Source organism: Bubalus bubalis, chromosome 11 (assembly GCF_019923935.1).
Source record: "Bubalus bubalis isolate 160015118507 breed Murrah chromosome 11, NDDB_SH_1, whole genome shotgun sequence".
Taxonomy (NCBI): domain Eukaryota; kingdom Metazoa; phylum Chordata; class Mammalia; order Artiodactyla; family Bovidae; genus Bubalus; species Bubalus bubalis.
The window spans coordinates 68,170,504-68,192,419 of NC_059167.1; positions in this window are offsets into that span (position 1 = coordinate 68,170,504).

The following is a 21,916-nucleotide window of genomic DNA, read 5'->3' on the forward strand; positions in this document are numbered from 1 at the left end:
AGGCCCTTGTTGTTTATCTATTTTATATATGGTAGTTTGTATCTGCTAATCCCAAACTCCCAATTTATCCCTCCCCCACCCCTTTCCTTCTTATAACCACAGTTTGTTTTTTATGTCCCTGAATCTGTTTCTGTTTTGTAAGTAAGCTCATTTGTATCATGCTTTAGATTCCACATGTAAGTGATATCACATGGTGTTTGTCTTTCTCTTTCTGACTTACTCCACTTAGTGTGATTATCTCTAGGTCCCTCCATGTTGCTGCAGATGTGTGCCATCTGCTTTGAATAACAGGCCTTATCAAGAAGCGAGGATGGCTTCTTCCCTCCAGCCAGGTGTAGGAGTGTCTCTGAGCTGAGAGTCTTTGCTTTGGAGCGGGGTTCCCTGACTCCTCATCCCCCATCCAGTGGGCAGAGCTATGCTGGCTACCCTGTGGGGACTCAGTGGGCCCTCCCAGAAAGATTAGCAGTGTTTTAATGGTGACATGTTCCAAACAGATTTCTCACTGGTATGCAACAAAGCTGATTATCTAAACCTGGCTCCTCCTTTTATAAGTTGGAAAACTAATGCTCAAAATGGTTAGTTAATCTTATCTTCCAGCATTAATAGCAGAGCTGAGATTAAAATCTAGGTTGCTTTATTCTCTGGGCAGTGACTATCCCATATCCTGCTTCCTTACTTTCACATCTCAGCACAGCCAGGAAATATACCTGGAAGTGGCAAAAGAGACCAGGAACTAAGGTGATATTCTGGAAAACTCTTAAGAACAAACATTTCTCTGTCTACATAACTGAAATGATAAAAGAGACACAGTGAACTTCCTCTGCATAGAACTTGCTATACTTTTTTTTTTTTTTACTATTAATTGTTACTTCCCTTTAAAAAGTATATTATTCTCATGGAATCATTTATCATCAGCCAATTGTAAACAGCTGTCAATACATGGGGGTGAGCTTGCTTAAGAGGAATTCTTATGAAAAAGACGGGACTTCATTACATTTCCCAACACCAGTTAGTGTTGAAACTCAGCTTGTATGTTATCACTCCTTTTCCGAGCTATGGATAAATAGACAAAGTGATATTGTCTCAGTCACAAAACAGTCTCACCATGCTTTAAGACCATAACCAGAATCATCCCTTGTCATGGGCATCACTTAAGATATTGACACTTGAGAGTACCCAGAGAGGTACACTCAGAGCCTTGTACATCTGCAAACCCCACACAGCAGTGGGCCCTTGGGAAGAATTCAGAGCATGTGTCCAGACAGCAGAAGTGTCAGGCATGTAGAAAAGCGAAGAGAAGGCAGGATGAACATAAAAGGATGAAATTTTCAGAGAGGGAAAATTGACCCAGTCTAAGGAAGACATTCTTAATAATCAGCAGTCTCCATCACGGAGGGTCTGTGACCATTGCTCAAAGACATTGGAGGGAGATTTCCTGCCCTGGAAGGGTGATGGGGGAAGTGGTAGAGGCTTGAACTACACCATCTTTATTTACCTTCCAACCATGAGAGATTGGGGCTTCTGTGGTGGCTCAGATGGTAAAGAATCTGCCTGCGATGCAGGAGGCCACCTGCAATGAAGGAGACCTGGGTTTGATTCCTGGGTCCAGAAGATTCCCTGGAAAAGGAAATGGACATCCACTCCAGTATTCTTGCCTGGAGAATCCCACTGACAGGAGACGGGTGGCCTACTGTCCATGGGTCTCAAGGAGTCGGACACGACTGAGCAACTTAAGCATGCATACAACCATGAGAGATTACAGCTCTAACAGAGATTTCTAAGCCAAGGTCAGAGATAGCAGACATTAGAGTCAGGAGGAAAAAGGGAAACACCATTGTTTGGGTTAATAAGAATGGCAGGAGACCACAAAGAAAAAAGGATTTTGAGGTCTGTCTTACTGACTGGCTGTATTATGCAGATTTCTTCTCCTGGCTCTGGTTCACAGGTTAATTCCTGCATGTCCAGTTCTTTTTTTTTTTTTTTTTTTTCCACAAAAAGGAGTAAAACCACAATGAAGCACATTCTGAAAATAGTTTATTATATCTGGCCTGATAAATTACTACTTTATTCGTTAGATATAGTCCATCTCTTAAACTCTAGGAGAATTTCTGATCAGTGCCTGGCCTCTCTGTTAGCCCTTATCAAACATGTAGTGCATACCTAAGAAGATGCATTCTATCAAAACCCAGGCCTGGGAAACCAAGAGGAGTAGAGCTGTTTGCAGGAAGTGTGTTGCAGCTCTCTCAAATTTTTCTTAGAGCTTACCAGATTTGTTTGGCTACAGAGAGACTGAGAGTTCAAAGAGAGTTTCCATTCTCAAACAAAGTGCCCACATTTACATGAGGTAATGCACAATGTTTCTCAGGCATTGAACTTGATTACTCACTTGACTATGAGCACCAGAGAATCAAGAAGAGAATGAAGTTTCCAAGGTATACTTTTTATATATAGTCTTTATCAGATGTGAACCCCAACTTGGACATCAACAGTTGTCTCATAGATTGAATGAAAATAAATGTGTATAAATATTACTCCCAAAACATGTTGAGCTAGTAATTACAAACTGTCAAAGCAATTATAGTTACCTTTTATTAAGGATGACGTTATGTGGATTTCTATATGGACTGAAGAAGAGGATCCCTGTCCTTGGGGTTATGTTAGGTCTCAGCTTAGAAGATTTACATAAAAATGTCCACCACCCCATAGACAACACCCTAGAGACACCCAGGTTGTTATGAAAAAACTCAGTGAAGCAGATGTTTAGGTCATGTGCCATAAATGAAGGCGGTAAAAGAGTGTCTGCTCATGAAAAACAAAATAAAAAACCCCTAACCTCTAATAAACTGGTAACACAGGAAGAGAATCCTGGTTATTCAGGGCTCAGGAAACCATGAATGCATAGGCTTGGATCTTTTATTATTACATGGACCTCTGGGTTAGATTGGGATTCACATGAAGCAGGTGTTGAGAAGAAGGCAAAAATCAAATGAGCCAATACAGCTAATGGTGCGTCATACTGGCATGTCGTGAAAGTCCTCCAAGTTTATTTTTGGTGAATGGGTAGAAGGTTAGAATCTATTTATGGGACTCAGTTATTACCCAGGAGGAAAAGATGTTCTTTAAAGCAGGAGCAACATAAATATCTCCGAGTTTATTGAGTCATTGTTTTCCCTGCTGAAGGCTGATTTTAGAATCTCCCACAGGGACCTCCACCCCAACTGGTGAACCCATGTGGGGAAGTACAGCTTCTTGAGATCCTTGTTATCACCGCCTTTCCCAGCTGCCAGGACTGTGGGATAGGATAAAGAGTTATAATAATGATGATTATTTAATGAATATAATAATAATAGCTTCCGTTTTGAGGGTTTACTATGTGTCAAGGGCTGTAGAAGAAAAAGTTTGTGAAACAGAGGTCTGAATGGTAAACTTTGTGTTCATATCTTACGACGGCGGCAGCTATTGATGACGTATCTTTCTATTATAAGCTTTAATGAGATTGTTATTTCACACACGGTGCTGATAACTTCATAAAATTCCATGTTTAAGCTCAAGTAAAACCATCATTTGCTCGACCTGAACATTTCCTTGTTCATTTGTGTAGTGAACACTTTTGTGAGGAAACAGGACCTGGCCAGTTTTCTTGTGGTTCTGGTGCCACTGAGTGTCCACTGCTCAGGCTTTAAGGTCCCCAGGCAGTGCCAGCCTTCTGCTAGGCAGAGGCAGAGACCTTATGATGCTTCCAAGAATGCCCTGGCATTGCTGCCGACCTGGCAGACTGTATGTGTGTGTGTGTGCGTGTTTCTGTGCGTGTGTCTGTGTGTGATGGAGAGCACTGGGCTAGGAACTTCCCAAGCACAGCCAGCTTTTTGTCGTCTCATAAGTGTCTTCTCTGTAACCCAACAAGTGTGTCAGCAGTAATAGGCTATGCATAAAGCCTGGGCTTTCTCTTTGACTTTAGAACATAAGTGGGAATATTTTAGAGTCCACTTTGATGGCTGAGGTGTAATGCTAACACTGACTTTAGAATGAAACTTACTTGAGTATGTAACCTCTCTAAGGTTTTTGCATAATAGGGGGATAATGCCTTCTACTTTGGATCTTCCCCAGAGGTGCTAGTGGTTAAGAACCTGCCTGCCAATGCAGAAGATTTAACAGACATGGGTTCAATTCCTGGGTTGGGATGATCCCCTGGAGGAGGGCATGGCAACCCACTCCAGTACTCTTGCCTGGAGAATCCCATGGACAGAGGAGCCTGGTGAGCTATAGTCCATGGGGTTGCAAAGAGTTGGACATGACTGAAGTGACTTAGCATGCATGCACACCATCTACTTCACACGTTTGAGGTGTGGATTAAAGGAGATTAAGTGGACAGTTCACTGATCCCTTGATTACCCAGCTAGCTCTCCCAGTTCTTATAGATCTCTACCATTATATGGCTTCCTTACATGAGTTCCTTGCTCCTCCTTGTAAAATGCACTCTATCCTTCTATCTATTAACTTCCTGGCACCTTACTCTGCTTTAGTTGTCTTTATGGTATTTATCATTACTTAAAACATATATCTATGTTTTCTTTCTTTTAAAAAATTATTTCTGTCTTTCCCACTAGAGCACTAGTTTTATGAGGGCTGGGACTTTTTAGTCTTGGGGCTGGGGACCTTAAAGTGATGGGCTGGGGACCATCATTCCTGGAGGAATGATGGCACAGGGTAGGTGCTCAACAGATGTGTTGAATGAATAAACGGCTGGATAACATGACTGAATGTAAAATGCTTTGTGCAATGACTGGTACAGAATGAGGGCTTGATGGATTGAAGTTCCAGCTATCAATTACATGTGAATTGGCACTGAGTAGAAAGCTCCTCTCTGGAGAGGGCTATCATTTCTACTTCTGGATGAACCAGACAGAACATGGAGGGTCCCAGGGCTGATGATTGATGTATCATCATTTAGAGAGTGTTATTAGGCTTTGATGGTGTTGGGTTCAATAAATGGAATCTGGAGAAATTCCTTAACTCTCCACACATGGAAGCCAGGCTGTGCTTGCAGGTTACAATGGGATATTTGGAGTGCTCATTTGGGAGGGCACCATGGCCAAGCAACCTTGGCCTTCTCCCTGGTACATGTCATCTCTTCTTGCTTTCCCTTCCGTTACGGAGTAGGGAACGGCCTTTTGTTTTGATGCTTCCCTTTGTGCCTAAACTTGCATAGCAGATATTTATTTAAAGTGTTGGCTACAAGTTAAGTCACAAATACAATTGATCAATTTGAACCTGTCTATTGGAGAAGGAGATGGCAACCCACTCCAGTGTTCTTGCCTGGAGAATCCCAGGGACGGGGGAGCCTGGCGGCTGCCGTCTATGGGATCACACAGAGTCAGACATGACTGAAGTGACTTAGCATAGCATAGCATAGTGTTCCCTGGCTTCCATACTTATGATAACCTCAACAAGTCTTCAGGGTGCTGTTTTATATTCAGGATTCTATTTTAATTTATATCCGAGCAATAATCCTTGCCTCTTCCACTTCGCTCCTGTAGACACAATTCAAATGTTTCTTTTTATGTTAGGGTACTTGAGAAGCAGACGCCAAGATAATGTTAAACATTGCAAAGATTTTCCTGGGGGACTGCTTGTGTGAAAGGACTTAGGGAGGGAAAAGCTGGGGTTAGAAGTCAGGTCACAATGTGACCCTGAGTCGGTGAAAGGGATCAGGAGAGAAGGATAGGTAGAAGCTGGCTACACTGCTCTGTAGTCTGAGGAGGCACCTGGGAAGTTCTTGTGCCCAAGTTAACCGACAAAAGGAGTCCCCATCAGCGGCAGGGAGCAGCTCTCAGAAAGAGGACTCATGGTGCGAACACAGCAAGAGACTTAAAAGTGTTGTAGTTGAGGCCCTGGGTCGATTCCATCCCAGGTAGAAGAAGGTCTGCAAGACACCTTCTCATGGTTGCTGTACTCTGTGAGGCTAGATCATGCTATAACCACCCCTTAAGCTGGTAGCTTTGCAGTGTGGTACCAGGCTGCCAGGTGGGAGAGCTGGTATCAGGCCTCTCACTCAGGAAAATGCAAATTAAGTGGATACACAGACATGATAATGGAGGGTACCACTCCTTCCAGCAGCAACCCTGGCAACAGTGATTCTCCAGTATTTCCTGACCCAAGAATGAGTCACTCAAAAGCTGGTCCATGTCTTTTCGATTCCCCTATGTCTTTTCCCTAGGACACAAGCTTCTGCTCAATGGGGCTGGGTCAGTACTAGTTCTGATGGTTACAGCCTTAAAGACCCAGAAGCACTACACTGTCTCAGAGATGAATCTTGGTGTATAAGTCTTCCCACTGGTCCAATATCTTTCTACCATGATGTTTCCTCTTAAAGGGGCTGGTAGCCTTTTCTTGTCCTGGGCTTTGGTTGGGGAGGTAGTCACCAAAGTCCACCCTGATGATGTTCCACTAAGGAGAATCTCAAAGACTTGGACTTGAAGTGTCTTTCCCCTTAGAAGGACCTTTGGGTTTCTTCTGAAAATGTCCTCATCCTTTCCCTAGCACCTGACATTTCAAGACCAACAGTTTACTTCTGGGGGGAAATGATGAACACATGCTTCATGATAGTCCTACTATACTTACTGAGAATGAGAGCAGTTGAAATAACATCTCAGACAAATATTTTCCATAATCTGTAGAGAGTAATGATAACTGGAAGGGAAGTTACTTGGCGATGGCACTAGTTTTCCATTTTTGGAAGCATGCTCATGTGCTCAACTTTGAAGCCTCAAACCTTTTCACTATTTCCCAACCTCTGATTGAGGTGGCTTCTCAGAACCAGGCAGTTCTCCTTGTGAATATTTGTGGAGCTGATTTCTGCTAAGTTCCTTTTATTTTCCTAGAGTTTTGGTACAATGGGATTAGGTCTAATGGAAAAGAATCAAATGAATGGCTAATTTAATTCCCCAGAGCCCACTATTTTTCTGGAACACTGACTGTCTAATTTGTCCATCGGAAGGCACAGCTGTTCACAGGCAGCCTGTGCGCCCCAGAACAAATGAGGAGAAGCCTTCCTATGAACTTCAGAGCACATGCTGGATGTGGGTGGGAGGCGGACTTTGTTTTTCATGCTTTTAGAGTTTGTTGCTCCCCAAAATGGCTGTAAGTGGAGATGAAGGAATGACTTGTGACTAATTTCTCTTGGGAGCTTAAATATCTCCACTCCTGACCCCAGCTTGTTGCCTCCTCCATCTTCCCACTGCAAGTCTCATAGCAGCTTTATGACAAGGTGGGTGTTTGTGATCCAGTTCACTCAGTCCTCCCGGCGATGGTGTTTTTTCCATGACGGGGCTGATGCTCCGCCAGTGGAATCCCAGTGAGCTAAGAGAACAGGCGGTATGTGTCAGGTTGATTCAGCTGAGGAAGTCATTGGCCTTGGTTTAGCCTTATAAGGCTGTGGTTCCGGTGGAAGTGAGGCTGTCTCAGCCTGAAAAGTCGAAGTGCTGAGCATTCCCAAATGACATCTGTAGCCTTTCCAACACACATTTGGCTTCCTTGGTTTCTTGCGGCCCTTTGATTGTGCAATCAAACTTGGCAGGTTGTTTGTCCTGGGAAATCTGTACATTTTCAACTTGACATCTCAAAAATAATCACTGAAGCATTTTTATTAGGGTGGTTTATCGTAAAGCAGTGCCACTCCCACTGGCATTTCTTATAACCAGTACAAGGAGAGTGACAATTCAAGGGAGGAAAGTGTTAATGACAGGATGGCTGGCTTTGGAATTGGATGGACCAAGGTTCAAGTTCTGATTTCTTTTTTTTTAATTTTTTTAACTTGTTGAAGGATCTTAGATCTTCAGGTGCTCAGCTTAAATGTCTGTAAAATGGAGAAAAAAACATCAAACTTGCAGGGCCGTTGTGAGGATTGCTGCTGCTGTTGCTGCTGCTAAGTTGCTTCAGTCGTATCTGACTCTGTGCGACCCCATGGACGGCAGCCCACCAGGCTCCCCCATCCCTGGGATTCTCCAGGCAAGAACAATGAGTGGGTTGCTTTCCTTCTCCAATGCATGAAAGTGAAAAGCGAAAGTGAAGTCGCTCAGTCGTGTCTGACTCTTAGCGACCGCATGAACTGTAGCCCACCAGGCTCCTCGGTTCATGGGATTTTCCAGGCAAGAGTACTGGAGTGGGGTGCCATTGCCTTCTCCATTATGAGGACTAGATACAATGAAAACCAAAGCTACCGCTGCTGCTGCTGCTAAGTTGCTTCAGTCGTGTCCGACTCTGTGCGACCCCATAGACGGCAGCCCACCAGGCTCCTTTGTCCAAGGGATTTTCCAGGCAAGAGTACTGGAGTGGGTTGCCATTGCCTTCTCTGGAAAACCAAAGAGTTAAGGAAATAAATGGACTCAGTAAGTTTTGCATTGGGTTGGCCAAAACTTCGTTTGGGTTTTGCCAAAGCATACGAAAAATCTGAACTAACTTTTTGGCCAATCTAATATAAATAAATATGTGATGTGTGTGTGTGTGTGTGTGTAGAGATGGGAGTGGCTATAAGCCAATTGGATATGTTAGGAATCTCAGCTCACTTTTTGATCTTCAATAAATCACATACACATACTCACACATTCTTACATGCACACTTACACACACCACATGCACATATGCATGCACACATTCCTTGGAAATCTCTACATTACTCGTGATAAACAGTTTGCTTCTGAGCGTGGTCCAAGACTACATGTCTGTGAGTTATTCCCCAAACCTCCATACTGTCTAGAAATATCTGAACTGGGTTCCATGCTGATATTCACAGAAGCAATCTTAGACTTTTCCTTTCAGCCATCAACTGGTAGCAGGTACAATTAAGGATGACTAATTGCTTCTACCTCTCTCACTGTTGTTGTCTAAGATCTGAAGACAGAAATTCTGAACCCAGTTTGAGGTATCTGGGAAATATTTTTTTCTGTTTCTTGGAATACTTTCCTCTCATTGCAGTATATGTTGTGTCCAAATAGAATTTATGATGGGTCTTCTTTGGCATAGTGGAAAAAGATACAGTCCCTTTCATTATGAAGCCTCCTTGCCAAATAGTGGTCACCAGCTCCTTAGCATATTTAGCGAAGGCCCTGATGCCTCATAATTATGCAGTGAAGCCCCAGGCAATATACTGATAACTCCTGCCAGGAAGAAACTTTGCAAATTTGACTTGTCATTTCTTTTAGCTTTAATATGTTAAACTTTAATTATTAGCAAAGTGATTAAGCAAAATATGTATTAATAATTCGCTATATTCCAGGCACTGTTGAAAGACTGGGAATACAGTGATGGACATGATAAAGAAAATTGCTTTTTAGGGAAACTATAGTCCATGAATTGTGGCCATGAGGTGAGGCTATAGAGGGGAGGCAAGGCCAGATCACCAAATCTCCTAGGACCTGATGCCATTGTGGAGAGTCTGGATTCTATTCTGATGTACTGGGGGATGTACTAAGGATTTTTAATGCTTGTAATGGGGGAGGGAGGTCAGCATTTCATCTTAGAAGGATCAATCTGGTGACAACAAAGAATATAGGCTGGAAGGGTGTAAGTCTGGAAGCTGGGAGGATATTTGGGATTTGTTGCTGTGATCAGTTTAAGAGGGGATAGTGGCCTCAACTTTGGTAGTGGAAATAGAAAGGAGTAATAGACTGAAAAGATTATTTATCAGATAGAATCAGTGCATGCTTGTGCATGCTAAGTCACTTCAGTCGTGTAGGATTCTTTGCAACCCTATAGATGGTAGCCTGCCAGGCTCCTCTGATCAACAGGACTTAGTAATTTATTGGACGGACAGACTGAAGAAAAGAAAGAACAGGGAAGAGGCTAAGCTTTTTTACTTAAGCAACCAGTTGTATGGTGCTGCTGTTGACTGGCACAGGGAGCAGAAAAAGAGCAGGTTTAGGGGAGAGAGTGAATTGCATTGTATATAATTCGATGTATTAAGCTTGAAATGTCTCTGAGATCAAGGGGAGATGTTATATTGATTCTCTCTTTCATATTTTTTTTTTTTTTGCCACTTGGCTTGTGGGATCTTAGTTCCCTGACCAGGGATCAAACCTTTGCCCCCTGCAACAGAAACACAGAGTTCAAACCACTGAACCACCAGGGAAGTCCCTCTAAGGGAGATGTTGAGTACACAGAGGGCTATTCAAATCTGAAACTCTGCAGACATATCAAGCCTATAAATATAGATTTGGAAGTTTATCAACAAATAGGTGGTCACTTAAGCCACGAGGATTTACCTACTAAGAAGGAGTGGAGTGAGAAGCAGACCAAGGGCAGATCTCTGAGGAACATAACAGGTCAGATGGGCAAGGGCAGAGAAACAGCCAAAGGAAACAGGAATGAGAAGCCAGAGAAGCAGGAGAAGGATGGGGAAGTGGCATGCAAGAGGGTGGGGAAGGGAAGGTTTCAGGGAGGTAGTGGTTAGATGTGTCTAGTGCAAGTTGGGGGTCAAGGGAGAGAGATAGAGATTGAAAGTTTCCTTTGGGTTTTACGAAAGGGGTGGTGGTGGTGGTTTATCTTGGCAATAAGTGAAGAGTGCTGAGGGAAGCCAGATTCCGTGGGCTGGTGGGAGGTGAACAGGTAGAGGAGGATGTGAGGGTGGTAAGCTGGGGCAGTGGTTATAAGGGCAAGGGAAGAGAGCAGACTTCTCCTTCTCTTTATTCTTTCTGCTCATTTTTTCTAGTTAGGGGAGACTTGAGAGAATCTATATGTTACCCAGAAGGAGCTCCTGGGGAGAAGTTAAGCTGTGAGAGGGCTACCTGATGGGGGGATTTGGGTTGAGAGGGAGAGGGGAGGTCCCAGACCACCTGTGGAAGAATTAACCTCATAAGGGGGCACTTTTTTTTTTTTTTTTTTAATGTGGAATGTTTTTCAAAGTCTTTGTTGAACTTGTCACAATATTGGTTCTGTTTTACCTTTTAGTTGTTTGGCTGGCAAGGCACATGGAATCTTAGCTCCCCAACCAGGGATTGAACCTGCTTCCCACCTTTTAGTTGTTTGGCTGGCAAGGCACATGGAATCTTAGCTCCCCAACCAGGGATTGAACCTGCATCCCCTGCTTTGGAGTCTGAATAACTGAACCACCAGGGAAGTCCTGAGGGGAGTTTTCTACTATTTTAAAAAAAGGGAAAAGAGGATTATACAAGCTGGTACTGGTGACTGAAAATGTAATTTTTCTGTCCTCACCTTCCCCTCCTTCAGATTATGGATTCTTACTCTCAGCTTTATCCTCGTATTTATACATGCTTTAAAAGAACAAGGATTTATTTACCTGGGCAATTCCCCTTGCATTTTAGGTCCTCAGCTAGTGTCTTTAATGACTTAACTGTATGTTCTAGAGGGCTGGGCATGTGTTGGCTCACTTGGTCATGAAGGGAGTATCTTATCTTTGCTGAACCAGTAGCTAGGGCTTAGTACAAAATCCGAGGCCTCAAAACAGAACAAAAATGAGATTAGGGCCTGACCCTCATTCATCTAGTGTTCTAAATGGCTGTGCAAATCAGCCACAGACACCAGTCAGCAGTTTGTGTGGGTTGGTGCTTCATCCTTCATTCTTGAAAAATACTTTGAGCTATTTTCAGCTCACGAAGGGAAGGGAGTCTAGGTTAGTTTTGCTTACTTTTTAATTGCTCAAGCAATTTGAAAGCATGCGAAATATAAGACTTGTCGTTTGAGGAATGATTTCCTTTAAAGTTATCTGGTTGGCTTGAATCTAAGCAGATTCATGTCTTAGGGTAGGACTATTCCAGGGCAGTGGTACTGGGGCAAATGATTAGCTTCTGTCTCTATATGTATATGCTTATATGTGTGAAATCAGGCAACAATGTGTATTAAGGGCAAGGCTGAGGGGAAAAAAGGTGCCATGGTGTGACCTTGGTTAGTGTCCTAACCGATCGATTGTGGAGGATAAATACTAAACCCTCGGGTGTCTTTTCATCCTCAGCAGGCAGATTCGCCTCCGTCTCTCCATCCCCATGTTGTGTGATTTGGGCTTCACCTAAAACGTGCAGCCCAGACAAGGACTCTCCAGACCTTGAGGCACCCAGCCCTGGGGATCTGTAACCAGGGGAGATTATTTTTGGCTGTGGTCTGTGATGCCCAGGCCCCCGCATATTCTGGTTTATTTGGTCTAGGCTGTGTTCAGGGGACTGTGATTAAAAAATTAAAAAAAAATTCTTTCTAAATGATTCTGATATACAGCTAAATTTAAGAACCACAGCTCTAAACCACTGGGGCTTTTCAGAAATTGGTTGGGCTCCAGATCACAGATTTCAAGAGGACCACAGATAACTGATGAGTTCTTAAAATACATTCTACTGTTGGCAAGTTATTGCATAATGGACTCCTATACATATGTGTTTCAAGAGTGCATTAATGTTTATTTCCTGGACACCCTTTAGGGTGAAGTGTTCATTCATTACTATAATTCCCTGCGATTACTATCCTACATTGCAGGCTTATTCACTAATGTGGCACTTGGGACAAAACAAAAGGGACTATCTCTAGGGGAAGCGATTTGTTTTCCATGTTAGTTGCCTCTGTGGAGAAGATGGAAACTAAGGAAATGTACCTTCGAGGGTCTGAATCTCATTTCAGTGGGGCTTGTTCTGGCAGTCCAGTGGTTAGAACTCTGCTTCCATTGCAGGGGGCGTGTATTCAATCTCTGGTTGGAGAACTAAGGTTCCACATGCTGTAAGATGCAGCCAAATCAAATAAATAAATAAAATAAAACCAAATAAATAAATAAATAAAACATTGCTTAAAGCCAAATTTAGAAATGGTTTATTTGCAGGATCAGAGTTCCTGAGGAAATGGGGGTGAGAGCAGGACCCCATATGCACCCCAGAACATGCAGTGTGATATGTTCAGATCCTCTACTTCCTAATTCTAGCCTGCCTGGAGAAATGAGCTAAGCAACTGTGCAATAGCCCAGATTTTACTTGGTAGCATGACTCTTAGTCTTAAAATCTGTATAAACTCTACAGGAAAGAAAATTGTAGTTACCTCTATTGGAGCCAAATGTGATTTTTTTTTTTTTTAGGTGAAATAAGTAAAACCAAAACACATCTGCTTAAGTTTCCATACTCTAAGAGGTTAATCCAGCAGCAGTGTGGCTCTTGGAGAGAGTACCAGAGAGGACTGAAAGTCTGAGAAGGCTTGTTTGTGAACTGAACAAATCTGGTCATGAACATGAGACCTAACTTCTCTCCTTTTAGCTTTATCCCACTCCTGAATTTTCTTTGATTCCTTCAAAGATTTACTAAAATGCTATTGAGAAAGTCTTAGAGTTTTATCATTAAGAACAACTTCAGAACTGGTGGTTCTTCAGAAGAAAGTCTCTATCTATGGAAAATAAGAACTTTTCCTCAGTGGACAACTTCTTTCATTGCTTTAAGTTCCAGATTGTTTCTGTGGTAACTAAGTTATTTTCCCTTTCTACTTTGTTATGTTTATGATTGTCATTTTCTTTGCCTTAATTCTTCAGACCCATATTAGCAGTTTTTAGAAGTTTTGAGGTCATTTTACAGCTCTTCCCAGTCTTTCTTCTAGGAACTACACTAATCTATCTCACTGACTCGATGGACGTGAGTCTGCGTGAACTCCGGGAGTTGGTAGTGGACAGGGAGGCCTGGCGTGCTGCAATTCAAGGGGTCGCAAAGAGTCGGACATGACTGAGTGACTGAACTGAACTGAACTGATCCCTCAGATACTCTTGGAGAAGGAAGACATAGCAGTGCATTAGAACTTCTCCTTCACACAACTTCGATTCCTTTGGGGGTCTAGCACTAAACATGATAAGGACTAGTCCTCCTTGTGAACGTGGTCAATAAAAAACACCTTCCTGATGTAAAGGAGATGGAAATTTCACATAGGAAATTTGGCTGTCATTTCATAATCTAACCCACGGTGCCTCATGAACTGTCTCCTGGCAGCCATTCAACCTCAGAGCTTTCTATAGAAGAAAACATGAGCAGAACACTAGTCTCGTAATTCATTAAGCTAGAAACATTGGCTATTACAGTTTACAGGAGACCTTTTACATTTTTTGTGACAGGCTCAATGATTGGGGTGCGAGGTTTCTGGGTTTCAGTCTCAGAAAAACTGTGGAACCAGGCAGCAGTCTACAGGCACAGCTCGTCTTAATTGTGTGTCACTTCATTGTGCTTCACAGATAATGCATTTTGCACAAACTGAAGGTTTGTGGCAACCCTGCATCGAGCAAGTCTGTTGGTACCAGTTTTCTCAGCATTTTCTCACTCTATATCTCTGTGTCATATTTTGCAATATTTCACACTTTTTCATTATTATTCTGTTTGTTATGGTGATCTGTGGTCCATGATCTTTGATGTGACTATTGTAATTGTTTTTGGGGTGTCGCAAAACACATATAACACCATGAACTTAATGATAAATGTATGTGTTCTGACTGCTCACTGGCTGGCCTTTCCCTCTTCTTGAGCCTCTCTATTTCCTGAAACACAACAAACAATATTGAAATTAGGTCAATTAACAACACTATAGTGGCTTCTTAGTGTTCAAATGAAAGGAAGAGCTGCATATCACTTGCTTTAAATCAAATCTATAAACGTCTAAGCTTAGTGAGGAAGGCATGTTGGAAGCTGGTATAGGCCAAAAATGAGGCCTCCTGAACCAAGCAGTCAGGCAAGCTGTGCTGCTAAGTCACTTCAGTCATGTCTGACTCTGTGTGACCCCATAGACGGCAGCCACCAGGCTCCCCCGACCCTGGGATTCTCCAGGCAAGAACACTGGAGTGGGTTGCCATTTCCTTCTCCAATGTGTGAAAGTGAAGTCGCTCAGTCGTGTCTGACTCTTCGAGACCCCATGGACTGCAGCCTACCAGGCTCCTCCATCCATGGGATTTTCCAGGCATGAGTACTGGAGTGGGGTGCCATCGCCTTCTCTACTCAAAGGAAAAGTTTTTGAAGGAAATTTAAAGTGCTGCTACAATGAACATATGAATGATAAAGCAAAACAGCCTTATTGCTGACACTGAGAAATTTGTAGTGGTCTGTATAGAAGATGAAGTCAGCCACAACATTCTCTTAAGCCAAGGCCTAGTCCAGAGCAAAGCCCTAACTCCCTTCAATTCTGTGAAGGCTGAGACAGGTGAGGAAGCCGCAGAAGAAAAATTGAAACAGGCAGGGGTTGATTCATGGGGTTTAAAGAAAGAAATCCTCTCCATAACACAAAAGTACAGAATAAAACAGCAAATGCTGATGTAGAAGCTGCAGCAAGTTATCCAGATCTAGCTAATATAATGAATGAAGGTGGCTACACTAAGGAACAGATTTTCAATGTAGACAGAAGAGCCTTCTATTAGAAGAAGATGCCATCTAGGACTTTCACCGGTAGAGAGAAGTTGATGTCTGACTTCAAAACATCAAAGAACAGACTGACTCTCTTATTAGGCCTAATGAAGCTGCTGACTTAAAGCCATTCCTAATTACCATTCCCCAAGTCCCAAGACCCTTAAGAATTATCTTAAATCTATTCTGCCTGTGCTCTATAAATAGAACAACAAAGCTGGGATAGCAGCACATCTGTTTCCAACATTGTTTACTGGTCATTTTATGCCCACTATTGAGACGTGTTGCTTTGGAAAAAAAAAAAAGATTCCTTGCAAAATATAACTTTTCATTGACAATGCACCTATTCACTCAAGAGCTCTGATGAAGATGTAAAACAAGATTAAGATTGTTTTCATGCCTGTTAACATAGCATCCATTCTGCAGCCCATGCATCAAAGAGTAATTTTGATTTTCAAGTCTTATTATTTGAGAAATACATTTTGTAAAGTTATACCTGCTATAGATAGTTATTTCTCTGATGGTTCTGGGCAAAGCCTATTGAAAAACCTTATGGAAAGAATTAGTTACTCTAGACGTCACTAAAAACACTATGATTCATGGGAAGAGGTCAAAATATCAACATTAACTGGAGTTTTAAAGAAGTTGATTCCAGCCATCCTGCGTGACTTCGAGGGGTTGAAGGCTTCATTGGAGGAAGTACCTGCAGGTGTGGGGGAAATAGCCTGAGAATTATAAGTGGGGCCTGAAGGTATGATTGAATTGCTGTAATCTCATCATCAAACTTGAGCAGGTGAGGAGTTAGTTATTACAGATAAGCAATGAGACTGGTGTCTTGAGATGGAATCTACCCCTGGTGAAGGTGCTGTGAATATTGTCGAGATGATACCAAAGGACTTTGGATATGACTTAAACTTAGTTGATAGAGTACTGGCAGGGTTTCAGAGGACTGTCCCTTATTTTTAAAAAAAGTTCTACTGTGAATAAAATGTTATCAAGCAGCATTGCATGCTACAGAGAAATTGGTCATGAATTGATGGGCTATACTTCATTGTTGTCTTATTTTTAAAAATTGCTGCAGCCACCCCAGCCTTCAGCAACCACCACCCTGATCTGTGGACAGCCATCAACACAGGGTATGACTCTCAAACAGCAAAAATAGAACTTGCTGAAGGTTTGGATAATGGTTAGCATATTTTTAGCCAGAAGATTTTTAGATTAAGATATATACATGGGTTTTTTAGACATAATGCTGTTGCACACTGAATAAACTAATGTAGTGTTAATGTAATTCTTACGTGCACTCAGTTCAGTTCAGTTGCTCAGTCATGTCCGACTCTTTGTGACCCCATGAATTGCAGCACACCAGGCCTCCCTGTCCATCACCAACTCCCAGAGTTCACTCAAACTCAAGTCCATCGAGTCGGTGATGCCATCCAGCCATCTCATCCTCTGTTGTCCCCTTCTCCTCCTGCCCCCAATCCCTCCCAGCATCAGAGTTTTTCCAATGAGTCATCTCTTCGCATGAGGTGGCCAAAGTACTGGAGTTTCAGCTTTAGCATCATTCCTTCCAATTAACACCCAGGACTGATCTTTAGAAGGGATTGGTTGGATCTCCTCGAAGTCCAAGAGTCTTCTCCAACACCACAGTTCAAAAGCATCAATTCTTCAGCACTCAGCTTTCTTCACAGTCCAACTCTCACATCCATACATGACCACTAGAAAAACCATAGCCTTGACTAGACGAGCCTTTGTTGGCAAAGTAATGTCTCTGCTTTTCAATATGCTATCTAGGTTGGTCATAACTTTTCTTCCAAGGAGTAAGCGTCTTTTAATTTCATGGCTGCAGTCACCATCTGCAGTGATTTTGGAGCCCAAAAAATAAAGTCTGACACTGTTTCCACTGTTTCCACTGTTTCCCCATCTATTTGCCATGAAGTGATGGGACCAGATGCCATGATCTAAGTTTTCTGAATGTTGAGCTTTAAGCCAACTTTTTCACTCTCTTCTTTCAGGAAACCAAAGTTTTTGTGTGACTTCCTTTATTGTGATGTTCGCTTTATCATGTTAGTCTGAAACTTAACCCTCAATATCTCTGAGGTCTAGGAAATACATAATTCAAGGGAAAAACAGAACTTGCAACAAGGTCAACTTGTACCGAACTGATGAATTCTTGACTTTCTCATTTACTCTTTCGAGCATGTTTGAACTGAGAGTTTGGGATAGATCTGACCCTACCAGTGAAGATTAAGTGGCCCAGTGGTGAGGGTTGGAGGTAAATAAATCCATATCCATGTATTGCTGCAATCATACTGTTTATGCTGTGGACCCTTTAGCAGTTGGAGAAGCCTATAGTACCCTTCTCAGAAAAAATTTTTTTTTAAAAAACTTAAAGTATGTAGGATTGCAAAGGAGAATACTTTTTTATTGAAATATAGTTAAAAAATGTAATATAGCAATATATGTGCTTCTTCATTAATGCATTATATGATAGTGGGTTTAGCAACTGTGGTTAATTTCAAATTAGTGATGCATAAATGTATTCTGAGCTTTCTGTAGCAACTGTAATATGATGCTGCTGCTAAGTCACTTCAGTTATGTCTGACTCTGTGTGACCCCATAGACGGCAGCCCACCAGGCTCTGCCATCCCTGGGATTCTCCAGGCAAGAACACTGGAGTGGGTTGCCATTTCCTTCTCCAATGCATGAAAGTGAAAAGTGAAAGGGAAGTTGCTCAGTCGTGTCCAACTCTTTGCGACCCCATAGACTGCAGCCTACCAGGCTCCTCCATCCATGGGATTTTCCAGGCAAGAGTACTGGAGTGGGTTGCCATTGCCTTCTCCATGTAATATGATACATGTGTTTAAAATGTGTGAAGTTTCATGAATTCACAGAGGGTAGACTATGTGAAGACAGTGGAGAAAGATGGCCATATGTAAGCCATCTTTCTTTCTTTAGATCAAAATCTTGATCTTGGACTTTAAGCTTCTAGAATTGTGAGAAAATAACTTTCTATTGTTTAAGCCATTTAGTCTGTAGTATCTTGCTATGGCAGCCCTAGAAAATTAATACAATTGATAAAGCCATGCAGCTGTTGTTTCTCCATGGTTTCACTAGTAACCAATTCTTGGGTTCCTTTATTCAGCTCAGAAGAGGAGGATATTGATAGAAATGACCTCCTGCCTGTAAAAACCATGGGTATTTTTGGACAGTGGTTCTTAACTACTTAAGCTCATAGACCACTGTAAGGTCATAGACAGACTTCAAGGATTCTTTTTATATTATTTTCTCACTTTTCTAGCAGTTCAGTTCAGTTTAGTCGCTCAGTCGTGTCTGACTCTTTGCGACCCCATGAATCGCAGCACACCAGGCCTCCCTGTCCATCACCAACTCCCGGAGTTCACTCAGACTCATGTCCATCGAGTCAGTGATGCCATCCAGCCATCTCATCCTCTGTCGTCCCCTTCTCCTCTTGCCCCCAATCTCTCCCAGCATCAGAATCTTTTCCAGTGAGTCAACTCTTCGCATGAGGTGGCCAAAGTACTGGAGTTTCAGCTTTAGCATCATTCCTTTCAAAGAAATCTCCCAGGGCTGATCTCCTTCAGAATGGACTGGTTGGATCTCCTTGCAGTCCAAGGGGCTCTCAAGAGTCTTCTCCAACACCACAGTTCAAAAGCATCAATTCTTTGGCACTCAGCCTTCTTCACAGTCCAACTCTCACATCCATTCATGACCACTGGAAAAACCATAGCCTTGACTAGACAGACCTTTGTTGCCAAAGTAATGTCTCTGCTTTTGAATATGCTATTTAGGTTGGTCATAACTTTCCTTCCAAGGAGTGTCTTTTAATTTCATGGCTGCAGCCACCATCTGTAGTGATTTTGCAGCCCCCCAAAATAAAGTCTGTTTCTAGCAGTAGGGCCCAGAAATCCCACAAGATGCTCATAGGTTTACAACTTTCTTAAAATATATAACCATCATTTTGGAATTTTTACATTCTGAGCCTCTCTACCTTGGCTCCAACTATTCATGGAGTGTGCCTAAGGCTTTTGACCATCTCTGCAGTGAAGTTGTCCATTTACACAGTCCTTATGAGTGGGGCTGCCCACATGCTCTGAGGAATATATGAAAGCTCATAAAGCGAAGTGAATGCATTTGTTTAGTTGTATGTTAAGAATAAAGCATGGTATTATGTGAATAAATGTATAAGGCAATATCCCTAACTTCGTATGTTGTGAGAGTTTCAAATTGCAACTCTTTTTGAATTGTATAACCTGTGGGTCCTGGTTTTTTTAACTGGGGCCATATAGATAACTTGGCTCAGAGGTTAAAGCATCTGCCTGCAATGTGGGAGACGTGGGTTTGATCCCTGGGTCGGGAAGATCCCCTGAAGAAGGAAATGGCAATCCACTCCAGTATTCTTGCCTGGAGAATCCCATGGATGGAGGAGCCTGGTGGGCTACAGTCCACGGGGTTGCAAAGAGTCGGACACGACTGAGTGACTTCACTTACCTTATATAGATAACTCTGCTATTCCTGACCCTGTGAACTGCTTTGGGCTATCCAAGCCTATGACTGCCTATGTAGGTCCATGGAGCCTCACCTTTTTCACAAGAGTATCTTTGTATAAGTAGTTTCACCATTGGCCTATTGGGAGAGGAGAAAGAGAGAAGGAGGGAGATGGGGGGAGGGAGAGAGAGAGAGAGAACCTGACAAAACCAAGTGCTGGTGAAGATGTAGAGCAACTGGAACTCTCATACATTGCTGATAGAGATGTAAAAATTATACAACCTTTCAGAAAATAGTTTGGCAATTTCTTATAAAATTGAACATACATTTACTATATGGCTATCAATTGCACATTTAGGTATTTGCACCAGAGAAGTGAAAACAGGTTTATATTAAACCTGTATGCAAATTTGTAAATTATGTAAGAGAAGGTTTATTCACAACAACCTGAAAGTGTAAACCATCCAAATGTTCTTCAGTTTGGGAATGGATAAACAAACCATGGGGAGTTCATCCAACAGAGTGATGCTCAGTAATAAAAAAAGGTAAACTATTCATATAAAAAAGGCTTGGCTAAATCTCTACTGCTTTGTGCTAAGTTAAAGAAGCCAGACTCAAAAGGCTCCATAGTGTATGGTTCCATTTAGGTGATATCTGGAACAGGTAAAGTTGCAGGGACAGAGGATAGTTGGCATTGCCAGGGGTTAAGAGTGAAAGGATCTGACAACCAGTGGGCATCACCAGGGATTTTTTTTGCAAAGGAATGGCCTAGTATCCTGATTTCAGTCGTTACACAACTCTGTCAAAACTTAGTGAGCTGTAAGCCAAAAATAACTGATTTTTACTGTATTCAAACTTAAAAAAAAATTTATAAAAGCAAAGAAAAAGAAAAGAAAGTATCTCCTGGCTGGAGCACAGCTTATTTCTGAGCCAAGAAGGGAGCTTGAGGTCACAAGGGGACATTCCTCTCGCTACTGCATATTCTATTGGCTTTAACCAAACTCTTGGTGTGGACAGGCAGTGGGAAGAACATGGGCATTTTCAGGGTGCAGAAGCCCTAAAGTCTGACACTGAAAACTAGAAATAGAGATAAACCTCAGGAAATGACAGATGTGTTTAGGAGGACAAATTGGTCTTCTCAGAATGAAGTTAGGGACAAACACTTTGGCATTCCCTTGTTGGGTAAGAACAATGCAAGTCAGGGCTCATTGTGTTTGGCTAAGAGATTTGAAAAGCTGCTGGGAGGCTTCCAAAATTTGGACCCTTCTCCATGTCTTTCTTCTTTGTTGGCAATTCAGTGAGTAAAGTCTGTGTCTGTAAAGGGAATTAACTCTTTGGGGAAATCAGGCAGCAGATTTTATTAACAAGTGCTTTTGTAACAGTTGATAGGCTCTGCTTTTACTCTCAAATGTCATGCAAGGGAAGCAGCATGTTATTGTGGAGAAAACAGAGGGCTTAACTTTAAGCTTACTTGGGTTACAACAGGCTTTGTGATCTTGTGCTAGTTACTTACCTTCTCTGAGTCACCATTTCTTCCTCTTGGATAAAACGTTGTGGAGATCAGAGATGAGGTTGCCTCACCTATGCACACACAAACCCACCCACCCTATGAAAGGGTTGGGGAAGCCATCATTAACTAATATTCATGAGGAGTAGTTCAGAGTCAAAGCCACATTCACAGGAAGTACATCCTTTCCTGGTATGAGATGGCAGATGGTGGTGAGGGGAGTCTCTAGAAAAAATACAGCTCCCATCACGGCATGGTAGCATGCATCTTAGGTAACTGGTGAGCAGTTCACTGTAACTGTTTTCAGTGGGAAACTGGGCAGGAATGAGTGCCTGCTATCCTGCCAACCCCTGGATCAAGATCTACTCTTTTGCCTTTGGGTTTGGCAAAGCGTGAGTAGAAAGAACCCTCCATCTCTCTCCTGATCAAGCTTGAGGGCTACAGTTTGGAAACCTCTATTTTTGTGGGGGAAGCCATTAGGTAGAGATATAGGAGTGGCGAATCAAGTGAGTGGGTTATCAGAGGAAGATAGAGAAAGCACATGAGCACA